This window comes from Bos indicus x Bos taurus, chromosome 3, assembly GCF_003369695.1.
Source record: "Bos indicus x Bos taurus breed Angus x Brahman F1 hybrid chromosome 3, Bos_hybrid_MaternalHap_v2.0, whole genome shotgun sequence".
Lineage (NCBI taxonomy): Eukaryota > Metazoa > Chordata > Mammalia > Artiodactyla > Bovidae > Bos > Bos indicus x Bos taurus.
Window position 1 is genome coordinate 31,821,223 of NC_040078.1, and position 19,922 is coordinate 31,841,144.

Below are 19,922 nucleotides of genomic sequence, written 5' to 3' on the forward strand. Positions count from 1 at the left end.
CCATTAACCTCCTGCCCTGTTATTCCCTTTCTTTTTATACCCCACTTCCTTCAAAGCAGTGACAGAATGGTCTTCCCTCCCAAAATGGAATGACTCCTGAACGCTAGTTCTTTTTCCAAGAGGTCCAAAGGTCCCCTAAACTCTGCTTCTTAGCCCTGTGAGTTGATGTCTTCCCCTCATCTTTTCCCCATAGCAGTAAATTACACAATTCAGCTGAGGACACTGTCCTTAACTTCCTGAATAAGGGGGCAAAAAGACACTCCTACCAGTCCAGCCTGAAGGAAAACAAGAATCACACGGTGACCTCTTCCCTAACAAAATTCAGGGAGGAAGCAGAGACCCAAGAAAGGCCACGCCGAAAAGACGAACACATGGCATGCTACGGAAGACGCGGGGGACAGAGGGCGGGAAAGGGGCTGAGAGGTGGAGTGGGGTGTAAAGATGTCAGCTCTGTGCGCTAGGGGAATGAAGAAATGCGAGATCCCGAACCCTGACAAGTGAACACAGAAAGGACACCGCTCCCGTCTACCCACACTTCTCCAGCAGTCCAGCGAGGTCAGAAAATTCACCCAACCCTCCAACTCCCTTCTTCGTGTGCCCCCCAAAGGGTGAAATGGGTTTGAAAGAAGAGCTGACACTAGTCAGGGTACAAGCAAGAAAAAAAATGTAGCGATGTCCAATCTAGTACCTCTCTCAGGCAGCAAGGGGCGAGGGCACAGTGTCCCGGGAGATGGAGAGGGAAATGGGCTTGTGCCATGACACCTCGGGGAGTTGGAGGGTGGGGGACACAATGTCCTCTTTCTCTCCCACACCCGGCCCGGGCCCCTCCCGTCCCTCTCCCGCAGGCCCAGCCACAGTCGACCGGCTCGGTCCGCGGGCGTGGTTGGCTCCGGCCCCGGTGGCGGCGGCCGGGCCTCCCCAAGTCCTGGCCCCTCCCGCCGGCCAGGCCCCCGGGCCGCCGCCCCGGACACCGAGGGAACACGGAGGAGGAAGGGGGAGCCAGGGGACTGACCGGCGACAGGAGCCGCCTCGGCCCGGACTCGTCCGACCCGCGCCCCTCGCTCCCTCTGGGGCCGGCTCCGGCTCCCCGCCCCTCACTCACCCCCCCGGTCCGGCACCTCCTCCACCTCCTCCTCCTCCTCCTCCCTCCTCTCGGCCGTGGCTCCTGCTCCGGCTCTACGCGGCGACGGCGGCGGTAGCGGCCTCGAGAGCAGCGGCGGCGGAGCCTCCAGAACGCGCACGCACGCAGCACGCAGGCCCCGCCCCCAAGTTCCGCCCCGCCCCTTCGAGTCGGCGTCTGCAAGGTTTCGGCCCCGCCTTCCCCACGGCTTTCCGGAGTCCGCTTAAAGGGGCCGCGCAGGAAGGAGGTGGAAGAGCTAAGAATGCCGCGGGGGAGGAGTGGGGAGCTTCGGCTTTTAGCTTGGGCTGGGTAGTGGAGGGGGGAGGCCGGAAATGAAATGAGAAATGGTTCGAAGATTCGGGAGAAGAATTTTGGAGGGAATACGACCATTTGACAAGTACTAATTGAGCATCTAGTAGGTACCAGGCACTGTCCTAGGCACAGAGAATAATGGAAGTAAAGGCCTTTATGGAGCTTGCATTCTAGTGGGAGAGAAGAGACAACAAAGAAATAAAAATTTCAGAAAGTGGTAAGTGGAGTGAAGAAAAATAAAACCAGGAATAGGATGACTTCATAGATGGCCAGGTATTGCCCCTCAGAGGAGCCCTATAAGCACATACGCTATGACATGAAGGAATAAGCCTAGCAAATACCTCGGGAGGGGAGGGGAAACGGATGGGAGTCTACCAAGCTGAAAGAACCTCGGCTGTACACGCAAAGGTAGGGATAGCCCGGCATGTTGCAGGACCAACAAAAAAGGCTAGTATGGCTGAGTGTAATCAGCTAGCCACAGAGCAGTAGTAGGTTGAGAGAGGTGATGGGGGAGGTCAGATCCTATGGAGCCTTATGGGCTGTTATTAAGAGCAACAGAAAGCCATGGGAGGGTGAGCAGAGAAATGACCGCATCTCGTTCACATTTTAAAGAGTTACTTTTGCTATTATTTGTAAAATACAGGGAAGCACAGATGTCTTCAAGGAGGGACCAGTGAGGAAGCTCTTTGTGGTCGCTTGGACTAGGATGGCAGCAGAGAAGGCGTAGAAGGGGTGTATCAGTATGTATTCAGATACACTTTGAATTGGAATGGATTTGGCAGAGAATGTGAACGAACAAAAGCTCATCGCTGATTTTTAAGTTCAGGACCTAAAGGGTGAGTTAGTGGTGGTATTATTTAGTGAGCTGGATAAGATTTAAAGAGAAGAAAATTTGGAATGGGGGAAGTAGGAATTCTGTTTTGTACGTTACATAAAGTGCTTGTTCTACATCCAAGTGGAGATGTTGAGTAAACAATTGTATGGATATATGAGTCTGAAGATATGAATTTGGGAATCATCAGCACATAGATGCTTTTTAAGCCTTAGGTCTTACATAAAATCACTTAGGAAGGAGAGTAGCTAGTGGAGAGGACCAAAATGACTTCCAACCTTCGGAAATTAGAGGAGAAGGAACTACCAGATAGGAGCCACACCAGGAGAGGGTGGAGTGTTGGAAGATAAGAGAGTTGTTTCAGGAAAGTGGGAGTGATCAGCCTTATCAAATACTGTTGAAATAAATAAGGTGAGGACTGAGGGTTTGAACACTGCATTTGACCTGATGAAGGATGCTGATGTCCTTGAGAAAAGCAGTTTCAGTGAAGTCTGATTAGGGTGTGTTAACAAGAGATGGGAGGTGAGGAAGAAAAGTGTTCATAGCAAGTCTAAGCAGCTCTTGAGGACCTTTGCCCTCAGGATCCACTGAGAGAGAGGAGTACTTGGGATCGTTGTTCAGTCGCTCAGTCGTATCCAACTCTTTATGACCCAATGGACTGCAGCGTGCCAGGCTTCCCTGTCTTTCACCTGAAGCTTTCACCCTGTCTTTCACCATCTCCTGAAGCTTGCTCAAACTCATATTCATTGAGTCAGTGATGCCATCCAATCATCTCGTCCTTTGTCCTCCCCTTCTCCTGCCTTCTATCCTTCCCAGCGTCAGGATCTTTTCCAATGAGTCAGTTCTTCACATCAGATGGCCAAAGTACTGGAACTTCAGCTTCAGCATCGGTCCTTCCAATGAATATTCAGGGTTGATTTCCTTTAGGATTGACTGGTTTGATCTCCTTGCAGTCCAAGGGCCTCTCAAGGCTTATCCAACACCACAGTTCAAAAGCATCAATTCTTTGGCACTCAGTCTTCTTTATGGTCCAATTCTCATATCCGTACATAGTAATAGTAGTAGTGTTAGTCACTCGGTAGTGTGTGACTCTTTGCGACCCCATGGACTGTAGCCTGCCAGGCTCCTCTGTCCATGAGATTCTCCAGGCAAGAGTACTGGAGTGGGTTGCCATTTCCTTCTCCAGGGGATCTTTCTGACCCAGGGATCGGACCCTGGTCTCCTCCATTGCAGGCAGATTCTTCACCATCTGAGCTGTAGGGAAGCCCCCAAAAGACTACTAGAAAAACCATAGCTTTGACTAGATGGACCTTTGTCAGCAAAGTAATGTCTCTGCTTTTTAATATGCTGTCTAGGTTTGTCATAGCCATTCTTCGAAGGAGCAAGCGTCTTTTAATTTCATGGTTGCAGTCACCTTCTGCAGTGATTTTGGAGCCCAAGAAAATAAAGTCTGTCTCTGTTTCCATTGTTTCCCCATTTATTTGCCATGAAGTAATGGGACTGGATGCCATGATCTTTGTTTTTTTTTTTTTTGAATGTTGAGTTTTAAGCCAGTTTTTTCACTCTCTTCTTTCACCTTCATCAAAAGGCTCTTTAGTTCACTTGTTATTTAGGGGAGGTATTTTAAAGATAGGAGTTGTTTCCGTATGTTGGTATGCTGGAATGATCCTTTAGAGAGGTAAAGGTGATGGTGCAGAAGATAAGAGGGGTCAGCTAGAGAAAGCTTGTCCTTCAGTAGGTGAGAAGCAATGGGACCTAGCGTAGAAGTGGAGGAGTTGACTGTGGATAGGAGCAAGGACAGTATTTTAGGAGAGAAGGCAACGTTTATGGGCACAAACACAGTGAGGTCAGGTAGTAAATTTGGTGATGGCTTATTCAGGCCATGTCTGTCCAGGAAGCATGTGGGAGCTGAAATCCAGCCTCTGTTTTTCCAACCAAGTTTTGAGGCCAAATCAACCTGGAGGAAGGGGCACCTTTTCTAATTCCTCCATCTTCAGAGGCAGTGCCTTTTAGAAAATCCTCCGTATCATCACATGCACACATACAAAGTTTGTGTGCTTCTTTTCCCAGTTTGTACCAAATATTCTTTGTGCAAGTTGCCTCCGTGGGTTTGATAAGGTAGATGAGGGCTGTTGAGCTTTCTTTTATTCTTAGCAATAGAAAGCTGTGAGTAGGGAAGGGCTGTTGGGTATATGAGATGGAAGCTGTGAGAAAGATGGAAGAAGTGAGAAAGAATTCCCTCCAAGAGTGGAAGTGTAGTATGGACAAGGCTGAAGGTCTTCTTGAGTTGGTGGTCCTATATTTGAATGAGACCACTCAGCAAGGTCGTATGGTTTTTCTCCAGCCACATTCCATAGCTTGCGGGGTTGAAGGAGAGGTAGATTTGGCTAGGGCTGGGTTTTGCTGATGGAAGTCCTGAAAAGGGGAGGAGTATAAGGCAGGGAGTAGTTATAGTGATAGGCCTTAGAATCTAAGCTGGGAGGGAACAGCTGTTTTGCTGTTGGTCGCTAAGTTATGTCTGACTCTTTCTGACACCATGGTCTGTAGCCCACCAGGCTCCTCTGTCCATGGGATTTCCCAGGCAAAAATGAATACTGGAGTGGGTTCCCAGAGAGCAAGTAAAAAAGCAGTGGGGTCAATGGTTTGGTGGTCCCTGTAGGAAAGATTAGTTCAAGAGAAAGCTATCAAGTAAGTGGAAGCAAGGGGACTTTCCAAGAATTGAGCATGGGAAAGGGTGAGTGAGGTGTCTGTGAGAAATGAGGTCCAGGCAGGTACCTCGGAGTTGAGGGAATACCAGACTCTTGGGCTCCTGTCTTGTCACAGTCCTTGTGATCCACTGACCTGGGGGAGGTTGAGAGCAGGAGATTGTGTGGCTTTATGAGCCTTGGGAGAGTCCCTTTTGCCCTGCTTTACTCACCCGAGCATTTGTGTAGGTACTTTGTCCTGCCTGATGTTTGACGGAAACTAAACATCTTTCCTCCTTACTTCCGCTTTCCTGCTCCTGGCATTATCTTTCTCAGTCATTCATCCACCAAACTTCAGCCACCTTTAATCCATCTTCCCCATCCCTGCACCCAACTGACCCCCAAAGTGCAGTGATCAACACCATCCAATAAAACATTCTGCTGTGATGAGAATGTTCTTTATCCGCATATCTAATACAGTAGTCATGTGGCTATCGAGCATTGACTGAGGAACTGGATTTTATAACTTGTTCAGTCGCTCAGTCATGTCTGACTCTTTGTGACCCCATTGACTACAGCACGCCAGTAACAAAGTTTATAACTTTAGTGTACATAAATTCAATTTAGATAGCCACATGGGGCTGGGGGGTACCGAATTAGACAGAGTTATAGACCTTTCCTACCCAGTGTCTTTTCCATCCGCCCCTGCCTCTGTGTCCCCATTGCCACTGCCCTCAGTCAGCTACTGGTTACCTCTCATCTAGACTTTTGCTGTAGTTTCCTATTTGGTCTTCCGCTTAGTTGCTTTCCCTTCAGTCCATTTGGTGTTCTTGCCAGAACCATCTCCCTAAAGCAGTGGCCAGATCACAGCTCCACCCTATTTTAAAAATTATCAGTGGTTTCCTGTCAAATTAGGTAAAACTGCTTAATCTGACATTTGTCCAGTTGAATGTCCCTTTTCCAGCCTTACCCTGCACTGCCCCTTTACATAATGGAGTGCTGGTTCTCAAGCAAAACTGAACTGCTTGCTATATTTCCTACCAACTTTTTACAAAGCAGCTAACTCATTTGCGTAAATTGTCTCTGCCTGGACATGTGCCTCCCATTTCTTCTTCCAGACCCCAAATCTGTTGAAATTCTTGAAGGCCTGTCTTATGTAGCAGTTTGTACCTGGAAACGTTTCTGATTGTTCCTCTCCTCCTAAATACAGTTTCTGGTTTTTGTTGGTGTTGATGTTTGTTTGCTGTACTGCATGGCTTATTTCCCTGACTAGGGATCAAACCTGGGCCCCGGCAGTGAAAACACCAAGTCCTAACCACTGGACAGCTAGGAATTCCCTACAATTTCTGTTTTTAACCTCACCTGTGGTACTCATAAGTTGCCTTGTCATTTATTTTATGCATTCATTGTATTGCTGTTACAAAATTTTCCTTCTTACAGATCACTGCTTTCTGTATCATTGCCGCTTTCAGTGTCAGTCTTGTGCCTGATATATATGAGGTACTCCTCAATTAGCCTGTGAATTGAGTTCTAGAAGAACATTCATGCTCCTTAACTCTAAGAGTGGTATCAGTAGCCCTAAAAGAGAATGTCTTTATACCTTGGAAGAAACAAAGAGAAAAAGAAGCAGAAGGGGCCAAAAGCACTGATGTGACAATTGAGAATTTCTTAAGTTGGAAGGCCAAGAACTCTTGGAAATTAAAAAGAAATGAAGGAAAGAAGAACAAGCAGGAAAAAAGTGATGAAATGGGAAACAGCCATTCAAAATAGTTAATAATCCTGACACATCTTGATTCCCTGTTCTTGGAGGATGTAGGAAATGATATGGAGGTGGATGATTCTTTGTTCCAGGACCCGGAGGAGGATGAGGAGGATCTAGGCTACATTCCTGCTGACCCTGACACTGCCTTGACCAACTGATGGACTACCCCTGTCCTCGAGCGTTCTGACTGCCACAGCTTCGGTGGCTACGCTGAGAAGGTGGTGATTTTCCTTTCTTTTTTTCCAAGAAAAAATAATTTTTAGGAAAATCTTCTTCTGATAGCTTTTGTCATTGAACTTAGTAAACTGATCTTAAAATTAAAAACAAAAACAAAACCAGGAGATTTTCTAATATGAAATTCCAACTTTTGAAAAGAAACAGACTGTGTTTCTTTTCATGTTACTATTTGCTGAGAGTTTCTTCCAAATGCTTCCCGCCTTTTATAGGGTAGTTTTACAAGTCACTTCTAACCCATAATCCTAGAGAACATGGGCATGCTTGGAATTCGCAGGATCAGTTTAACTACTCAGAGGGTCAATTTATGGAAAAGGCCTATAAGAGCCATTCAGATGGTGATACAAATCAATAAAAAGAGGTTTCCATCTAATAATTGTTTATAAAATGTATTTTTAGACCTTTAACCCTTAGAAACCTGAAACCTGAGAATAGAATTACATTTTCTCTGTTCCACAGTACGAAATATACTTTTCCTGTTGGTGCAGTGGTTTTAAGGATTTGAACAGCAGGTGCTATGTTTTACGCACAGAAAACATAATTCACATGTGTAGGACCTTATGTCTGTTTATTCAATAAGCCTTAATCAAGTGCTTGCTCCTTGCTAAGCACTTACACTTGTTACCAGATATACAAAGAAAGAAAAAATATGGTACTTGCCTTCAAGGAGGAAACAGGGTAAAACTCTGACTGACATTGGTATATCATTTTACAGTTTTCCAAATGATTCCACGGTACCTAATTTAATCCTACCAACAATGTCATTAAGGTAGGTATCAGTCTCATTTTGAATTAGGGAAAGTAGTTCAGGGTGATTACAAGAATTGTAGAGAAGTACAGAGCTATTAGGGCTTAGCAGGTGGTGCTAGTGGTAAAGAACCTGCCTGCCAGTGCAGGAGATATAAGAGATGCAGGTTCGATACCTGGGTTGGGAAGATCCCCTGGAAAAGGGCATGGCAACCCACTCCAGTGTTCTTGTCTGGGGAATCCCATGGACAGAGAAGCCTGGCGGGCTACAGTCCATGGGGTCTCAAAGAATCAGACATGACTGAAGCAACTTAGCATGCACACGCACACAGAGCTATTAACTGGTGGGAAATTGAGCTGGAACTCAGATCTATGGGTGTCAGAACATTGGTTGAATTAGAATGGAAGTTTCCTGAGGACAGGCACTTGATCTGTTTTGTTCATTGCCATATTTCCAGAACCTAGAAAAGTACCCGGCATATAGTAGTTTCTCAGTAAATATTTCAGGAATATGTGTATGTATGTGTGTGTGTGTGTGTGTGTGTGGTATGGAGAGAGAGTGAGGGGGGCAGTGGGTGAGGGAGGGAGAGCGAATACAAGCCAAACATCGAAATCATTAGCATATCTGTATATTTTAGTTATGTGCTAAGTTGATCTTTTCTGTATTAGTGCTGTCCAAAGTGTGGCCCACAGACTGGTGCTGGTCCACAGAATTGCTTAATACCAGTTGTAGTTCACTGAGGCTGCTATAACAAAATATCACAGACTGGATAGCTTATAAACAACAGAGATGTATTTCTCACAGTTTTAGATACTGAAACTGAGATCACAATGCCAGCATGCTCATGTTCTAGATAAGGCCTTCTTTCTGGTTCTTATTGGCACCTTCTTGCTGTATCCTCAACTGGTGGGAGGGGCAGGGGGTCTCTCTGGCATGTCTTTTTTTTTGGCTGCACAGGGTCTTCATTGCTGTGCAGGCTTTCTATGGTTGTGGTGAGTGGGCTACTCTCTAGTTGCAGTGCACAGGCTTCTCATTGCAGTGGCTTCTCTTGTCACAGCGCGCGGGCTCTAGGGCATGCAGGCTTTAGTAGTCGTGGTGTGTGCGAGCTCAGTTGCTCCATGGCATGTACAGTCTTCCCATACCAGGGTCGGAACCCGTGTCTCTTACAGTGGCAGGCAGACTCTCAATCGATAGACCACAAGGGAAGTCCCTTCATAAGGGCACTAATTCCATTCACAAAGGCTCTACCCTCGAAGTCTAAGTACCTCACAAGTGCCCACCTCAAATATATTTTTAGTGTAAAGTTCCATGCAATTCTTGGGGTTTGTTTATCTGAAATTCAAATTTAATTTGGCATCCTGTATTTTATCTGGCAGCCCTAAGTGTGATTAAACATGTAGGCTCTGGAGTCACACTGTGCGACTTCAAATTCTGACCCTACCACTTACCAACTGTGTGACCTTGGACATGTTACTTGGGAATTAGGATTTCAACATAAGAATTTTGGGGGAATACAAACATTCAGACCATAGCACCAGCTGACCTTTAGATAAATACAGAAAATGAGAGTAAACATTTAGAATATTTTGCGGCTACTTCATATTGTTCTGACATATGAGCGTGTGGTCAGTAAACCTGTCTATTTGAGTAAGGCATAAACCTGCGCAGATGTTGTCCAACTTGTGTAGTGAATCACATGAGGGATGAGCTGTATGCTAGTCAGACAACATCTAATTTTTCTTTAACCTTTTGACCCTCTTCACCCATTTCTCTCACCTCTGGCGATTGTCAATCTATTCTCTGTATCTATGAGTTTTGTTTTTTCTTCTAGATTCCAAGTATAAGAGAGATCATACAGTATTTGTCTTTCTCTCACATACTTCACATAGCCTAATGCCCTTTAGATCCATCCACATTGTCACAAATGGGAAGATTTCCTTCTTTTTATTGCTGAATAATATTCCATTTTATGTACATACACCAGATTTTCTTTATTCATCCATCAGTGGACACCCAGATAAACATGAGTGTTTGGTGTTGTGTATATTGCCTATTTATTGTTTTACACAACAGATTTGATGTGCAGTGTCCCTTTCTGCTAAGTTTTCTGATAAGCCAGCTCATCCTTTTCCATTTCTTTCTGTGAACATCATCATCTGGGAGGAAGCAGCTACTCAACCATGCAACTCTAAAACTCCAACAAAGAATCTAAGATTTCTGCAGCAAGCAAGTAAGAGTGAGCACCAGGCAGGACACTTCTGGCCTCTGAAGAGAAAATTTGATGTAGGCAGGAGGCCAGAATGTGCCAACCGTAGGCAGAGACTTCTCTTATCAATAGAGAAAAGCTTGCACTTAACCACCCTATCAGAGGAAAGACTGGCCCCAGACCAGCCCAGCCTTCGATAAATGGAAGGAAGAGGAATCCAAGAGGCCTATTCTAGTTTGTGGATGAGTTAACATCATTTCCTATTCTGTAACAAAACTCGAGCATATGTAAACCACAAATTAAGCAACCTGTATAGATACAGACATATGTATGCCTTTTTAAGAAGGCAGAAGAATGTGGTTAGGGTTGCTAGGTTTAGCAAATAAAAATACAAGATGTCCAGTTAAATTTGAATTTCAGATAAACAACCAACATATTTTTAGTGTAAATATGTTCCATGCAATACTTAGGGTTTGTTTATCTGAAATTCAGATTTAACTTGACATCCTGTATTTTATCTGGAAACCCTAAATGTGATTAAACATGTAGGCTCTGGAGTCACGCTCCAGAGTGTGACTTCAAATTCTGACCCTACAACTTACCAGCTATGTGACCTTGGACAAATTACTTCCCCTCTCAGAGCCTCAGTATCTGTGTATGTAAAATTTTCCTCATAGAGTTGTTGTGAAAATTAAATAATACATAAACATTTACAATGGTAACTGACACACGGTAAATCCTAAAATAAAAAATACTAGCTGTTTTTACAGGAAAGATAAATCATTATTTGCTAACCAAACATCTTAAAAAATAGACAAAAATATCTAGGCAGAGATTCCACCCCCCCCAAACCCCCCGCCATTTTCATGCCACTTTCAATACCCCTTACAACAAATTAAAGTAATATGACTTAGACCCATTATCTATGGCATAAAGGAACACCCAACCAGCATCTCATAGTATCATCAGGTTTTCTATTCCTTCCCTTGATGCACAACACTCAGACCCACTCTTGGAGATGTCTTAAGCTCCAAATTTCCATGAGAAATTTGGGTAAACCTTTATGAAGTATTACTTGAGTATTTACTAGGTGAGTATTTACTCAGGAGTCAATGCCATCTCTAGGATGGGGTTTCATCAGAATGGTACATACTCAAGTAACATGCAGATGTCTGTCCTCTGTAGGTTACTTAAGAGTAACCACCTTGTACAGAGAGTTATAGTTCTAGCATATAGAATTTTATTAGCACAAAGTTAAAAATAGGACAAGAAGAAACATGGTGAAATGTGAAGAACAGTAGGCCTGGAATCCAAAACTCTGGTTCTACTCCTCAGCACGAGCCACCTAATATTTGAGGGGTAGGGGTGAAGTAGAAAAGAATAACTTTATTGCTTTTCCAGGTAAAGGTGGCCACAGCAGGCTAATACCCTCAAAACTGTGTCCCCACCTGGAGGGGGTAGTGAGGAGTTTCATAGTAATGGTTCAAAGAGTGCAGGATCGGCCCATGAATGTTCTTCTAATTGATTTGTGGGGAGGTAAGTGGGAGTCACCATCATCAGTCTTCTGGTTCTAATCATCTTGGATCTATCCCACCTAATATTTTTAAATATTTAAAATATTAAATATTTAAATTTAACTTAAATATTGCTTCCTCATTTATGAAAATGGAAACATCAATGCTACCTTAAAGGATAAGAGTTAAGTTAAATCAAATAACAAAATGAATAATACAGTACTGGGAACAAAATATGCATTTGGTAAATATTTGTTAACATGACTCTGTTTATTCATTAGAAAGAAGAACATATCCCAGAGCAGTCTTATAGAAAGATTAAAGCCTGGGATGTGTACTACTTTATATGGCTGAGCTAAAACAGTAACTCTTTACTCTGTCCCTGTCTGCTTCTGGATAAGAACCAATCATTTCAAAACAATGATACAATCTAAGGGGAATTCAAGCAACGACTCCATCTTTCCCATCTCCAGTGGTGTGTGTGGGGGTGTGTGTGTGTGTGTGTGCTGGGGTGGGAGGGGAGGCTGTGGTAAGATAGGAGAAAGGCCAGGGAAAGGGTTGGAAATTTCCTTTCTATTTTAATAATTAGTTGAGCCAGATCCTAAACTGTGGATAAAAACTATTAGTTTTAGGTCAGAAAGTAGAAAACACACTTCTAGTACATGGACAATATTAAGTTTGACTTGAGGGAGCAAATCCCAAATTCAAACCAGATTCAGAAATTATGATCTCAGCTTTTCCAGAGTTCGTACTGATTAGGCTTGTTACAGATTAACCAGAGGTAGAATGTATTAGGGGGAAAACATAGAAGAAATAAAATAGAATTCATGAGATTACTCAAACTCAGAGAATGAAGTTTCCTGTCTTAGTGCTTGCTGTTAATAAATGAGATTCAAGGGAAAGTGTGGTGTTTTCTAAGGAGGACTGAAAGGGTGAACTAGGGTTTTGCCAAGGGGATTACCAAGGGTGTCAGTTGCTTTGGGCTGGAAAGTCATGAGGAGTACACAGTTTTGCAGGGCAATACAGAGATGATGGTAAACTAGGGGAATAGAGCTGCTAGCTGTAGAATGAGCTATATATGACTCTTTGGAACATTAATTAATTACCATTTACATATTGAGTATCAACTGTATACTCTGTTGTTGTTCAGTCACTGAGTCGCTAAGTTGTGTCTGACTCTGCCACCCTATGGACTATATCGCACACCAGGCTCCTCTGTCCTCTCCTGTCTCCAGGAGTTTGCTCAAATTCACGTCCATTGAGTCAGTAATGCCATCTAACCATCTCATCCTCTGCTACCCCCTTCTCCTTGTGCTTTCAACCTTTCCCAGCATCAGGGTCTTCTCTAATGAGTTGGCCCTTCTCATCAGGTCGCCAAAGTATTGGAGCTTCAGCAGCAGTCCTTCCAGGGAACTTTCAAGGTTGATTTCCTTTAGGATTGACTGGTTTGATCTTCTTGCAGTCCAGGAACTCTCAAGAGTCTTCTCCAACACCACAACTCAAAAACATCAATTCTTTGGCACTCAGTTTTCTTTATGGTTCAACTCTCACCTCTGTACCTGACCATGGGAAAAACTATTGCTGTGAATATATGGACCTTTGTCAGCAACGTGATGTGTCTGCTTTTTAATACACTGTCTAGGTTTGTTATAGCTTTCCTTTCAACAGCAAGCGTCTTTTAATTTCACAGCAGTAGTCACCATCGGCAGTAATTTTGGAGCCCAAGAAAATAAAATCGGTCACTGCTTCCACTCGAGAACTTAATAAACACTCAGGAGACTCAATGAGACATAGAGCAGAGCACTAGCACACAGTATGCCTAGTTTAGGGGAAAGTAGCCTATGTGCCTAGTGCAAGAGAAGAAAAAGCTAAATGGAAGGCCCTGGAACCAGAGAGTTAAGAAATCTTGAATGACTAATAATTTGAATTTCAAAAGTAAAGGCTAAATTCTAAAACAAAGAATAACAATAGATTTGCTACCAAAGAGGAAGACTCTTGACAAAAAAATTCGTTAGGTGTCAGGTATGCTGGGGATATGATTAAAGGCCTTGGCCTGGGCTTTGGACTTGGCAAAGGGTAGACGGGAAGTGTTTCTCAAGCCCTTCCCTTGTCTCTTGCAGAACTGAGGTGCATGGTGTAAAGGAAGAAAAGCCAGGGCTTGTACATCACAGGATGGGCGCCTGAAATGCATCGTAATATTGTTGCTGGGAGTTGTAGCGTTTCTCACCACCTCTCTCTTCACCCTTCGAGCCGTAATTGCCAAAATGAACAGATTATCACGATTTCAGCCTACACAGCTATCTCACTAATGCTCATTTGCTGACTTTAATGAGTTCCAGAACCAATTTGTGTGATCCTACAATCAACTCAGGTTTATCACGGAAAGAAAGCACTGTCTTTCTTTGCCGAATACAGATCCATTGATACGAAAATGAATTCGAATGAATTCTTGTGGGCATTGTAAGGCCCCAAAGTTCCCGAACACCATTGAGCATAGATATGTTAGATGCTGGCTGTCCTGATGAGCTGGCTTTTGTCCAATACCTGTCTGGCAGACTACATTCACGTATCCTTTTGTTCTATCTTCACATTTCACAGCTTCCTCTTCTCTGCCTAAAAAGGAAAACGCACGTCTTCAAGCTGTTACAATAAAACTACTGGCAGTGTGTAAAGTGAGAACAGAGCCTTGCTTTAATTTACTGCAACATGCAGATTTATTACACATCAGGATAATAATAACAATACCTAACAACTGTGACTTGCCACCTGATAATCTCCTCCCCTGCTCTCGTAGGAGGGAGTTTGGAGGACCCCGTAGACTCCCTGTATGGTGCTAAGCGCTGCCGGGCACACTCTTGGTTCAGGGCCGAGAGATGATGTGGACCACTGGGCCGTGCAGTGCCCAGATACACTGCAGAGCTGGTAAGGAGATGTAGTGTTTGCACAGAAAACACCAGAAACCATTTGCCAAGTGTACAGAGAAGTGTTTTCACAATTGCTCATTGCTGGGGGAATAAGCATTCTCCTTCTCACAGGAAGTTCCTCTACCTGAAATGTGATGAGAAGACAGTTTGAGAATCGTAGAGGTGAGAGAGTCCTTCAAAAGGAATTTGACCTCCTTTAGGCATCACTGCACTTAAAAGAATCTGGGACCTTCAAAGTTACATCTGTTCAGATTTACATCTGTTCAGAGTTTCTGAGGAACAGCTAACAAAAGGCAGGGTTAAAGATAGTCAGCCCTTTGGCCCAGGGTCTCCTTCAGGATGCCAGTGTCACTTCCGGCCTTCTTCTTGGGCTCCTCCCTGTGGCTTCCGAGTCCTGGGTGCCCCATCTGTCTTGGCTGCTTCTGGGGAAACTGCTCCGAGGCATGTGGGCACACTGCTGGCCTGTGGCAACATTGACATCCTCACAGAAGACAGCGTCCATCAGATGTGCCCTCCTGCTGTTCCACTTGCTCTGAAAGTCTCTCGTTAGGGTTTCTAAGTTTTAAGATAATAGAAACTTAATGAGGATTACTTTGATTTTCTCTCACCAGCCGCCACTTTTGTATCCAAAGCGCTGCTGCCCCCAGCTGCACTGCTTGAACAAATTGCACCGTGAGCAAGCAAAAGCTGCACCCAGGAGACTGCTGACGTGACCTCAGAAACGCACAGTCCAGTCCTATTGCCCAATGCTTTTGCCCAAGAGCTTCTATCATAGCGTTTGGATTTCTGGCCATCTTGGTGACCATATTGGACCTTCCTTCTCCCTGCTCCCATCAAGTTTTAAACAGAAACATCTCTAACAACTCATCAGTGACCAATCAGTGAAATGGTTCTAAGCTCTTGGGAGGCTCAGGCTCCTGCTGTTTCTCTCCTCTCCTTACCACATTTTATAACAATTAAAAAATTAGTCCAGCCACAATCCATTACCTGGTTGTACTCTAAGACAAGGATTTGCCTTCCAAGGGCAATTCCAAGACAGAAATGATTGGAAAATTATGTATGATTAACTCTCCCAGGAATCAAATGACCTCAGTAAATATTTTTTTGAGACCATTAGGTCCCAGGGATGCAAAGACATTATCCCTGTCTTCTGTCCAGAGCTTTGGTTTTCTTCTCAATAAACAAACCTAAGTTTTTGTTTGTGTTTTGTTAAGTGGTGGTTGGTGGGATAAACTGGCTGTTGGGGATTTTTATCCTGCCAAAATGATGGCCAACCACAAAAATGGGCAAACCATCATTCTTAAAAGACTCTGCCCAGCACTTCACAGCATAGGCTGAGCAGACTCTGCCCAGCTCTTCACAGCATAGGCTGGCTGGTTAGGGGAATCCCCTTCCTCTGTTGGCTGTTAGCAATTAGGACCACTCGGCAAATCCTAAATCTTGGAAATCACTTCAGTCCTGTGGTTGCTGATTCCTGGCAAGTAAGATACCATGTCACTTTTCTGTCTGAGGTTCGGTGTTTTATTATCACTACCAACTTGAACTTCTGGCAATAGGTCTTCATCTCACAACTAAGCCCAAAGCAGTCTAACCGAGTGGAAACTGGAGTGTCTGAGAGGTTGATGAGTCACACAAATGGAGAGAAACATGGTCCTAGTTAGGTTAAGAGAGGTGACAGTCCTGATGCTTCAAAGCACATTGCTGATCTTTTTGTTGGAAGGCCCAAGATTATTTCACCTCAACAATTGTTTTGAGGATGAATTTTCAAGACAGGCAATCCACTGTCCAGCCATTTTCTGGAATGGTTGTCAATAGGCTGGCCCAGAGGGTACCAAAGAAGGCAAATGGCAATGCAGGATGGAAAGCAGATCGACACTGTCACATGGTAAACAAGCCAAGAAGTCAAAATTGTGCCAGAAGTGGACTCCCAATTTTATTTATTTTAGTGTGTTTTATTTTTTTTTCATTTTTGGTTTTGAAGAGTATAAGCTAATTGTAGACATCCTGGCCATAGTAGAACTAGCATGTGATAGGAACCCTGAGAAGAATTCGAATCACACGGAGGAGATGAGAGTGAGGCAGAGGCTTCCGCCCCACGAGAAACAGCTCCTCAACTCACAGGATGCCTGTGTCACTGACAGCGTGTAGGAGTGCAGACAGCGTGCAGAAACTCGCCAGCCCCAGATGTTGCCCGATAGGGGAGTTTCACTGTGGGGCACAAGGCACAGGCCGGTTTGCTACCTTCGTCAGCCTGTAGGTGCTGACTTCGCTGATAGAGTCTCCACCGCAGCCCAGGGGCCCCTTCCCACTTCCTTCTTTTCTCACTGCTCTCCTGTCAGAGAAGCCAAGGCCCACTCTAGCCTGGTTTGCATCTCTTACATCAGAGGTTCGGGATGGCAGATTGCAAATACTCATTGAAATCTTTTCCTTTCATGTTCTTGACATTTGAGCAGAGAGGTAGAGGGTATGTGGCCTAGGAAGCAAATGAAAGTCTACATTTTCAAAATGAGTCTGAAATGAAGTTCATTTGAAAATGGAGGGGGAGGCAAAGACAACCTTCAGGGCAGAAGCTGATCTCATAGACTCTCAGTCTTAGAAATTTTACTTGTTTTGTTGGAAAGAGAGGGGAAAAAAGCTCAATACTAGCTCCTTTGCATGGCAGGATATGAATGAGAATCTAAACGATGGGTTCAATTATTTTTTTTAAATCGCAGTCATGAACAGTTGCACTGGGAGAAGTAGGCTTTGTAATGCAACACAACTGTTCATGCCTTGGACTTGGAAGGAGAAAGGTGAGGATATTTTACAAAGGAAAAAGTAAAATAATTGTTATTGAAAAAATTCTACCATGACAAAAAATTAAAGTGTAATCTACAAGCCAAGGAACATCCTGTCAAATCGTCACTGCACCCCAGCTGACACGCCACTGTTTGACTCAGCTCTGCCTAATTTTGTCACCTTTCATCTCAGAAAACATGGTAAATACTAATTACTTTTAACAGCATTCTAAAGTCGGTCGAGTCATTCACGCTTATAGTGATGACAGTTTGGGCAATAGGTAGCAATTTTCCTTTGTTGTCATTATCCTTCCCACATGCTGGGAAACTGAGGCATGGGAGGCTTCAAGGGTCTGGACCAGACTGGTAGTGTTCCAGGAACCAAGCCTTGAGAACTTCCGTCATCTCTAGGAAGTGGCTTTTTGATTCAGCAGCGGTACTTTCCAATGTCAGCACTTGTGTGTGTCAGCAGCGAAGATGACTCCCGTCCAAGGGGCCCCAGATTCTTGGCCTCTGCTTCATCTCAGACAAGTTCTCTGGCAGTTGAAGAAAACAGAGTGGGTGGGGAAGTAGGGTGAAGCCTTGGTGAGTCTGATGGTTAGGTGACTGAATGGATCTTAGCAAGGAAGAGAAGGGCTTTGTGACTGTGAATTGGTATAACTGGAGCAGATTGGACCAGACACTGAGCGTTGTCCTTAGAACCCTGATAAGAAGCTGGCAGGACTTACATGATACTGAAGCATCACAGTGCTCAGGCCAAGACTGACCCCTTGCCTTACTTGTCCTACTCCCTTGGGTGCTACATAGAAAGAAAGTGAAGTCATTCAGTCGTGTCCAACTCTTTGTGACCCCATGGACTGTAGCCCACCAGGGTCCTCTGTCCATGGGATTCTCCAGGCAAGAATACTGTAGTGGGTTGCCATTTCCATCTCCAGGGGATCTTCCCAACCCAGGGATCAAACCCAGGTCTCCCACATTGCAGGCAGACGCTTTAACCTCTGAGCCACCAGAGAAGCCCTGGGTGCTGCATACATCCTGTAAACTCTGCAAAGGGGCCATACAGAGGTGGATTTTCCTGAAGCCTTTGTTTCCACCTTCAATAGTGATCAACACAGCATTTACTCTTGCTTGATCAAAGTAGTCTTAGATTAGCTTGATAATTCAGTATCAGGTGGACTTTGATCATTGTTTTGAAGTGCTACAAGACATAAGTGAACAATTTACACCAGGTAGAGAAGACTAAATCCATCTTCATGATCCCTTGCTTCAGAAAAGTTGGAGAAATATAAACTGACACAGCGTTTGGTGAATTCCATACCCGCAGAGTAGTCCAACTCTCTATCTCACAGGAAAGGGGGAAAGAGGAAGTGCGAACTGACATCTGAGTGCCTGCTGTATGCTGGTCACTTTAATTTAATCTAGTCCTCCCTCACAAGACCCTACTATATAGGTATTATCTCTATTTTTAGAAATAACTCTCTTAGCTGCTCACATTTAAGAACCAGGAGGCCAAAATAAAAAACCCAGGACTTCCTAGCTCCACATTCTTTTCATGACTATTGTTTACATGCTGAAGTGCCCATTTTAAATGAAGGCTGACTGTATCCTGAACTCAGCCTATAGGAGGGAAAGGACAGTAGTTGGGTACTGTCTTCATATATGCCTGTGGGCTAAGTCGTTTCAGTCCTGTCCGACTCTTTGCCACCCCATGGACCATAGCTTGCCAGGCTTCTCTGTCCATGGGATTCTCCAGGCAAGAATACTGGGTTGCCATTTCCTCCTCCAGGGGATTTTCCTGACCAAAGGATTGAACCAGCATCTCTTACGTCTCCCGCGTTGGCAGGAGGATTCTTTACCGCTGAGCCACCTGGTGAGCCCCATTTCCAGGTGGCAATAGTGATAAAGAACCCCCCGGCCAATGCAGGAGATGTCAGAGATGCAGGTTTGATCGTGGCTCAGGAAGATCATCTGGAGGAAGAAATGGCAACCCACTCCAGTGTTCTTGCCTGGAGAATCCCATGGACAGAGGAGCCTGGTGGGCTATAGTCTATGGCATTGCAAAGTCAGACACAGTTGAGCAGCTGAGTGCACACCACACACACACATACTTTATTTATTTACTTTTGGCTATGCTGGGTCTTCATTGCTGCAGGAGGGCTTTCTCTAGTTGCAGCAAGTGGGCTCTACCTTCACTGTGGTGCACGGGCTTCTCACATTCGTGACTTCTCTTGTTGCAGAGCAAAGGCTTTAGGCACATGGGGTTGAGCAGTTGCAGCACTCAGGATCAGTAGCTGTGGCAGGTAGGCTCATTAGTTGGGGCTCACAGTCTCTAGAGACCAGGATCAGTAGTTGCGGCACACGGGCTTAGTTGCTCCTTAGAGGCGTATAGGATCTTCCCAGATCAGGGATCAAACCAGTGGATTCTTACCCATTGTACCACTAGGAAAGTCCGGGGTACTGTCTTATATAAAATGGTTATCGGAATATCCTTTCTGACAGAGGGCCAGGATGTCAGACTTGTTTAAAAATCCTATTTGGCTGAAAGATCTGATTCATTGAATGAACACTTTTCTTTCCAGGGCATGGGATGCAGGTCCTTCCAAAAGGTGACTGACCTATAGAGGGAGATACTCTGACTTTGTTGAAAAATCTCATTAGAGTTTACCCTTAATCACTTGTCAATAAATGTAGGGATACCTTAAACTAGAAGGGTCTTAAAAGTATGCTCTCACCCTTGTCATAAAAGTAATTATACAACTTCCCTGGTGGTCCAGCGGTTGTGAGTCTACCTGTCAATGTAGGGAACATG

At 44.5% G+C, this 19,922-nt stretch overlaps 1 protein-coding gene and 1 long non-coding RNA gene across 2 annotated transcripts in view; one reads left to right on the forward strand and one right to left on the reverse strand.

Moving 5' to 3' along the window:
• RAP1A (RAP1A, member of RAS oncogene family) overlaps positions 1 to 1,268 on the reverse strand; it is an 86,497-nt gene extending 85,229 nt beyond the window's left edge. Inside the window, exon 1 of the mRNA XM_027536176.1 lies at positions 1,103 to 1,268. The gene's annotated coding sequence lies outside the window, so the exon portion shown is untranslated. The remainder of the gene's footprint in view (positions 1 to 1,102) is intronic.
• A 102-nt stretch (positions 1,269 to 1,370) lies between these two features.
• On the forward strand, positions 1,371 to 15,532 carry LOC113889469. The gene is made up of 3 exons (XR_003510270.1): positions 1,371 to 1,649; positions 6,800 to 6,928; positions 14,948 to 15,532. It is a non-coding gene; the product is annotated as an uncharacterized LOC113889469 (long non-coding RNA).
• The last annotated feature ends 4,390 nt before the right edge of the window (positions 15,533 to 19,922 follow it).